The sequence below is a fragment of the Tupaia chinensis genome, unplaced genomic scaffold (assembly GCF_000334495.1).
Source record: "Tupaia chinensis unplaced genomic scaffold, TupChi_1.0 Scaffold146740_1, whole genome shotgun sequence".
Taxonomy (NCBI): Eukaryota; Metazoa; Chordata; class Mammalia; order Scandentia; family Tupaiidae; genus Tupaia; species Tupaia belangeri.
In genome coordinates, this window is record NW_006206595.1 from 1,088,254 (window position 1) to 1,095,125 (window position 6,872).

The following is a 6,872-nucleotide window of genomic DNA, read 5'->3' on the forward strand; positions in this document are numbered from 1 at the left end:
CCCCCCCCCACGCCTCCTTTTTTTTTTTCCTCTCTCTCTGTATCTCCCAGCCATTCCTCTCCTCACTTTCCAACTCTGGGCTCCCACACTCCATTCCCTTTCTTCCTGCCGCAGACTTCCATTTTACCCTAAGCGGAGCAGGACGTAAGAATTGGAGAGAAAATTAAACGCATAAAGAAAAGTTCATTACAGCTTAAATGTCTGAATATTAGGATTTCCTTCAGAAAACAAGGCGGTACATTAGGTAAGGAGAAGTGAAGTAGCTGGGGCGGGAAGGGATGCTTTAGGAAACCTGGATATATTTATGTCTCAGACCCAGAGGCGGACAGAAAGTGGGAGAAACCGGGAAGGGAAGGAGAAGCATTTTACCGGGCAACTAGCAAAGAAAGAGACTGCGAGGCGGGGGACTGGAGTCAAGCGCCACCGCGCCAGGACTGGGCACTTCAGCAACAACCCCGAGCCTGAGCTGGCTCAGCTGAGGCCTTGGGTACGGAGAAACTAGTATATTCGATATTTTTGGGTCTGGAAAGAGGACAGGAATAGAGGGAGGCAGGGAGACAGGGACAGTAAGGCAGAGCTGAAGCGGGCCAGCGAGGCACAAAGTGAGCTTGGGCCGTGGAGGCGACCCGGCCAGTGGGCAGCGCCTGGGCTCTGCACTGAAATCCCTGGTCTTCCCTCCAGGGTAGCACTGGAGATGAGAGGACAGAGAAGAGAGGAGAGAGAGGGAGAGTATGTGATACCAGTGGTACTGGTGCAGAGGACTCACCTTTTCCTGGTCTTCCTGGACCTCATGGCTTGTTTTCACCTCTTCTGTGCTCATGCAGCCACTTTGAGGCCTAATCATTGCTTTTTAAATTGGACTTCTGATGGCAAGGGAAGGGAAGAATGCTCAGAATGCAATAATGGGAAATTCTGATTAAATCTGATGCTCCCCTATCCCCTAATTGTTGTCATGTCTGCCCTCCCCAGCTGGAAAACCGTCCTCTGGACTCAGCCCCCTCCCACTTCACCTATCTGACTGAAGCACCTCTGGGCTATTAGGGACCTGGAGTGGGGCCCTGGACTCCGGTAGAACATGCCAGGAGCAGTGAAGACAGTCGGTGGAGGTGGAGTTCCCAAGCCTCACTATCCCTGTCCCCCATGTTCTGATAATGAAAAACAAAGGGGGAGGATTTGACTCTTTCTGGTGGTATTAAAAGGTCTTGGCTTTCAAAGCAGTTTCTGACCTCAAGATCTAAGGTAATAAGTGTCTCTCCCGTGGATATTTAATCTGGGCACAATGCCACTTATGTCTGCGCTCAAGGGGCTGAAGGGGTAGCCAGGGTGGGGACATTTGTTGCCAGGAAGCCCCAGGGAAGGAACTGAAGCTCTCTGGCAGTATCTAGAATTCTGTGAAGAGTATTTTAAACAGTCCAAATGGGCTAGGGAGACCCTTTCTGATGTCCCCTCAGCCTGAGACGGGGAGCCCTAGGAAGTGAAGGGGTTTATGAGCTGGGACTCTTCTCCCTAGTGTGGGAAAGATAGAGAAAGCCAGACCTCACCCTGCAAAAATGTGCTTCATGTCTGTGGCAGAAAATTGGCAGGCACTTTGGAGATTTAGGCACTTCCAGAGAGTGGGCCAGGATCCGATACCCTGGCGAAGGCAGAGGTTGAGGTGTAATTCAGGGCAGAATCAAGGGGGTGAGGCTGGTATCACCAAAACCATGTCTTCAGAGAAACCAAACACACACAATGGACTCCAATATTGAAAAACACCAGATGATCTGCTTCGAAGGGACATAAACAGGCCGAGCGGATGCAGGTTAATAAAACCGAAAAAACCCAGACAGGAACACTTAAAATGCCCCAGAAACAAAGCACACCGTGACAAATTCTCACCCAACACACAAGTACACGTACCACCGGAATGTTCCCAGGCACAGAGAGAAAGAGACCTTTCCTACCTCAGGCCTCCATCCGTGGACACTCAGGTATACCTGTCCAGCTCCAAGAGCACACATAAATTTGTGCATTCTCCAGAATTGACCCAAAGGAACCCTTGGGGGTCAGGGGCAGGCACCAGCTGCACACACACCCCACAGCGCCAGCCCATGTCTCTTGAGCCTCGATAATGCACAATCCATACCCGGAGATAAAAGTCTAGACAATAGACGGCTGTTTATGACAACGAGGCTCTCCAAGTTTGGGGCCAGGCGATAAATCTCTAGCGAATATTCCTGTAACTCAACTTCTGGCTGTAGTGGAGACAATCACAGAGACCACAGAGAGGAAGGCAGCAAAATGGGGAGACTTTTACTCTGTGAGCAGAAGGCGGCTTCCCTGCTAGGGCGAGCAGGCATAGACCTCCACAATCACCCCAGGCAAAACCACCACACTGTGAAAGCTTTTGGATCAAGCTTCAGAGCCCAGGCCAGTCAGGGCTCCCGGGTACCTGCAAATTAGGGCGCAATGTGCCGGCAGAAAGCAGGGCCTGGTGACTGGGACGGACCCACAAACCATTCTTGCTGGAGGCAAAGCCTCTTTTATTTTTATTGGTGACTGGAATCTTCTTGTTCTGTGTCACCTGAATTTTTTCACCCCGCGCCTTCCCCCCTTTTCCTTTTTGGATTGAGGGGCCGTTCCCTTTTGCATTTTCGACTCAGGCGTCTGATTACAAGTAAAGAGCCACTGAAGTTGATCTCATAAAAATGCCGAGAGCTCACTTTGATCAGCACAGATTGGGTCCGAGCCTAAGCAGGCGCTAAAGTCAGGGAATGGCGTCTCCAGCAAACCTGGCTGCCCCTCGGCAGCGAAGCCCAAGCAGCCCAGAGATCCGAGTGGGCAATCCTGCCCAGAAAAGGTATTTTCTGTGCTGAGGCAACTGGGTTTGGAAACTAAGGCCCAATGGCAGCGTCTCCAGTTCCAGACATTTCCTTCATTTCAGAGCATTTGGTGAGGGGGCCAGTGAAACTGGCTCGTAAAATAGAGCTTTTATGAGGAAAAAGGGGGTCGCTTTGCTAACCTTCTGGGACAATCCCTCATGGTAGAGGAAGCTGGGGTGGGGTGGGGCTGCAGGGGCAGGGGAGCAGCCATTCTCCTTCTTCCCAACTCTATCCACTGCCCACGCCTGAGGAATCTCAGAGCAGGGTCCACCCGGTTAGGTGGCCTGACTTGGGGGATCTGGCTTGGGGCCATGGCCAGGCTGAGGAGTGGTGAAAGCGGGAACAGTGAGTCTCATAGCCTTCTAGTCCCTATTTAGGGATAGGGTGTTCTCCTTACAAGGTAAACCACTGGCCTGAAAAATCTCAAAGCGCAGTAAAGGGATTATTAGACACAGTGATGTTGATGTTGCTCGAAGGGAGAGAAAAATGCACGAAAAGGTGCAAGCTGATTTCCAATGAGGGCTTCTTGTCGGCCCAGTCTGAGAAAAGCCGAGGGTGTCTGTGCGTGGGACTCTCTCTGCTTATCTTTTTATTGCCTCAAAGCAGTGCTGAATTTATAATCCAAGCCCACTGGAGTTCTGATAAGCCCCTAATTCTCCTCCTAGTTCATGGTCTTTGGAGTGAGAACCCAAAAGCGCAGGTCAGGGTAGATAATTTGCAAGGCCGCCTCAGCGCTCTGTGCTCCAGGCTGCGCTCAGAGCCTCCTGGGCTGGAATTCGGGAGATACTGCCCCCTTCTGAGGCCGCCCTGTTGTGAGTATGTGGGAGGGACGGGCATTAGAGTCTGTCTGTCGTGGCTCTGGCCAAACTACAGCGGCAGCTGCCCAGACCGCAGCCTGCTAGCGGCCTGTGATCACAAGCCACCAAGAGCCAGTGGGGAGGGCAAGATAGTCCTGCTGGGAGCATTTCAGGTGAAGGCTGGGACTCCGGGCAGCTGAGGGGCCACAGGTGCCCACCAGGTGAGGGGGTGGGGGGAACCACCTGGAGTGGGGCTTGCCAAGAAAGCTGATTGGAGTCACAGATGGGTCCCCTCTCTGGGAGGCACACATTGGCTGGCTGGGCAGAAGCCACAACTGAAAGGGTGCAGCCTGGGGCAAGCAGTCCTGATGCTTCAGGGTGGCCTGGACCCAGGGCTGGACAGGGAGGCTGCTACCCCACACCATGGGCATGGGCATTCTTGCCAATGTCTGTCTGATCTCGGCCGCCGCCCGAGTTTTCTTTCCTTACCTCAGCAGCAATGGCCAGTAACCAGGATTTTTAAAAAGTTGTTGAAAAACTAAAGTCAGACTAACACTAGAAAACAGTTTAAACTTCATGCCTTACTTTTACGGGGAAGAATATTCCTTTCCAGAAGTCTCTATTGGGAGACCCCAGAGTTCCCTGGACATCAATGCCTTTACAGTCTTTCTTGCCTTTCTTTTTTGTTTCAAGGAAATAGGGCCGCCAACAGCTCCTTGCAGCCGCCTGGCTCACTTTTATGGTGGTCTCGGAATAAACTTTGGTGGTCAAATTCAAGTGCTTAGACCCACAGCTGTCTCCTCACAGGAAGCAGCCTACCTCCCCTTGGGCCCTGACTGTGTAGAATATGCCTTGGGGAATTGGACCCTGGAGGTTGGGGGGTAGGAGGTGAAAGCAGAGCCTAACGGGGGAAGTGGGGAAATCCAGAGCTGAGACTCTGAGCCTTTATCCACACCTTTGCAAGGGATAGGGGTACCTCCTCCTTCCCTCTTACTGGTTCCTATAGCTGTTTGGGGAGCATTTTGCCTCCAATAAACTTGAGTTTAATGAGGTCAGCTCGAACCCCATAAAAGCCACAGTCCATAGTTCCCCACCATTATAATTAAAAACGCTGGCCCCAGCTCACCCTATAAAAAGGGCTAGCGGAAGAGGAAATACAACAGATTTTTCTTTTTGGTGGCCCATTCTAGTGGAGTCTCACACTTTAGCAAAGCCCCAAACTAGTTCTTCTCTGTCCTTAGTTAAGATCTGGCCAGGACTAAAGAAGAATTCTGTAAGGAACACTCATCACGGAATAGGTAGAGGGTACTGGAGGCCTAACCCTGAATATGTCAGAGCTGCCCTAGTCATGGCAGACATATCCAGGTATTTCTCTAAAAGCCCCAAGGACTGAACAAGTGTGGGGAGGAAGAAGAGTTGAGAAGGAACAAATTTGGGGGAAATTGTATCTAAAGACAAGGTACCATTTTTAATGCCCTTCCTATCTAGTTTGGGGATCTCAGCATGTCATTCTTGAGCAAAGAAAATCAAATCCAAATAAACATTTTAAAAGTGGAAGCCAATTTTAACCAAGAGTTGGGGGGCATAAATAGAATCTGGGGTATCTTTGGCTTTCCCTGGGAGCACAGTGGCCTGAGTCCTTGGGAGCTTTAATTCTTCCTTCCTTAACAAATTCTGCCTTGAGGGCTCCTCCTTGATCCAAGATTGCTTTCTACTCATGCTGGTTACTCTGGCCCCTTGGACCTAGTTCAGAACCTTCCAATAAAGTGACTTTCAGCTGCCCAGATGTGTCCTATAGTGCCCAAGGGGATGGGAAGTAAGGGAGGGTAGAATCTCTAAGTCCACCCATGGGCCAAAGCTATCTAGGACGCTGACAGTCTTGGAGGAGGGCAGAGCAGGAGTCGGGAACAGGAAGGAGGCACTGAGGTCTAGCTGCAGCTCCAGGGAGAAGGGCTGGGTACTTCCACCAGGAGTGGCCCCTGGCATGGACCTGCCCACCTCAGGGCCCACAACTCCTTTCTCCTAGCCTATACTAGAGATCCATACCTGGCCCCACCGCCCATCTCAAAGCCTCCCAGATCCTTCAAGGACAGGAGCCCCAAATCCAGTCCCTTTACCGTATCCTTCCTGAGCCTAACACAGGCATTTCAACCCACTGGCTGAGAGTGAGCCCTCAACCGAAAGGGCTCCGACAGAGAAGATGCATGGCTCTCATTTCGGTCTTTTTCTGTGAGGTCTGGGATTTAAAAATCCACAGTGTATGTAGCTTTCTGCACATTGATTGACAATAAAGGCAGGCATGAAATATTCACCCAGGGCCACTCTCTCATACTAAATATTTAACACAACATTAAAGAAGGTTTTTCCCAGACTTCGCCAGGCACCGGCTGGGCGGCTGGCACACCGCTCACCACTCGTTTATGACTAATCAGAGTCCCTAACCGGCGGCAGCACAGCGAGCCAGACAAAGTTGGGACACTGGCTTGCAGCTGGGCTGCCTCACCTTTGGGAAACTTCAGGCTCTTCTGGGGAGTTTCTCCAAAGACTCCAAAAAGGGTGTCTTGACGCCCAGCTCTGGCCAGGAAAAGGACTGACTTCTTCAAACTCTTGAGAGCAGGCGCTGACTTTGCAGGTTGATGGGGTAAGAAGCCCTGAGACTTGGGGGGAAGGATTCACTTCTCTCCCGGAAATCAAGCAGTGGGGAAAGAAGTCCTCACTCCCACCTCAGCCTAGTGCTGATCACTGGAGGAGGCAAGACCCTCATACATGAAAACCTTTCTGCTTCCCCCTATCCTGGGGGAAAAAAAAGAGCAGCAGCTAGAAAAAAAATACAATTACCCCCTCCCAGCCACCCGCCCCCGCCCATCCCACCGCCCACCCCACCCCAACCCTCTCTCTCCTCCTTTGCTCGCTCTGTGGAATGGAGAGGAGGGGAGTGACGAGAGAAAAACGAATACAAATCTGCAATTGATTTTCATAATGTTTCTGCGGTGTTTGCAAACCAATCGCCTGAACGTCCCCGATCTTACCTAAGAGAGAACCCCTCCTACGTCTGCGAAGTGCTCCGAACTGATATATGACAATATCTACTTTGGATCACGTGCTCGGGGAGAGAGACTAAGACGGATAACGCGTCATCTCGCCTTCCCAAATTTTCCCCCCTCGCTAGACCGAGTCCAAAACCTCCATCCGGAGCCGGCAGGAGAGGAGAACG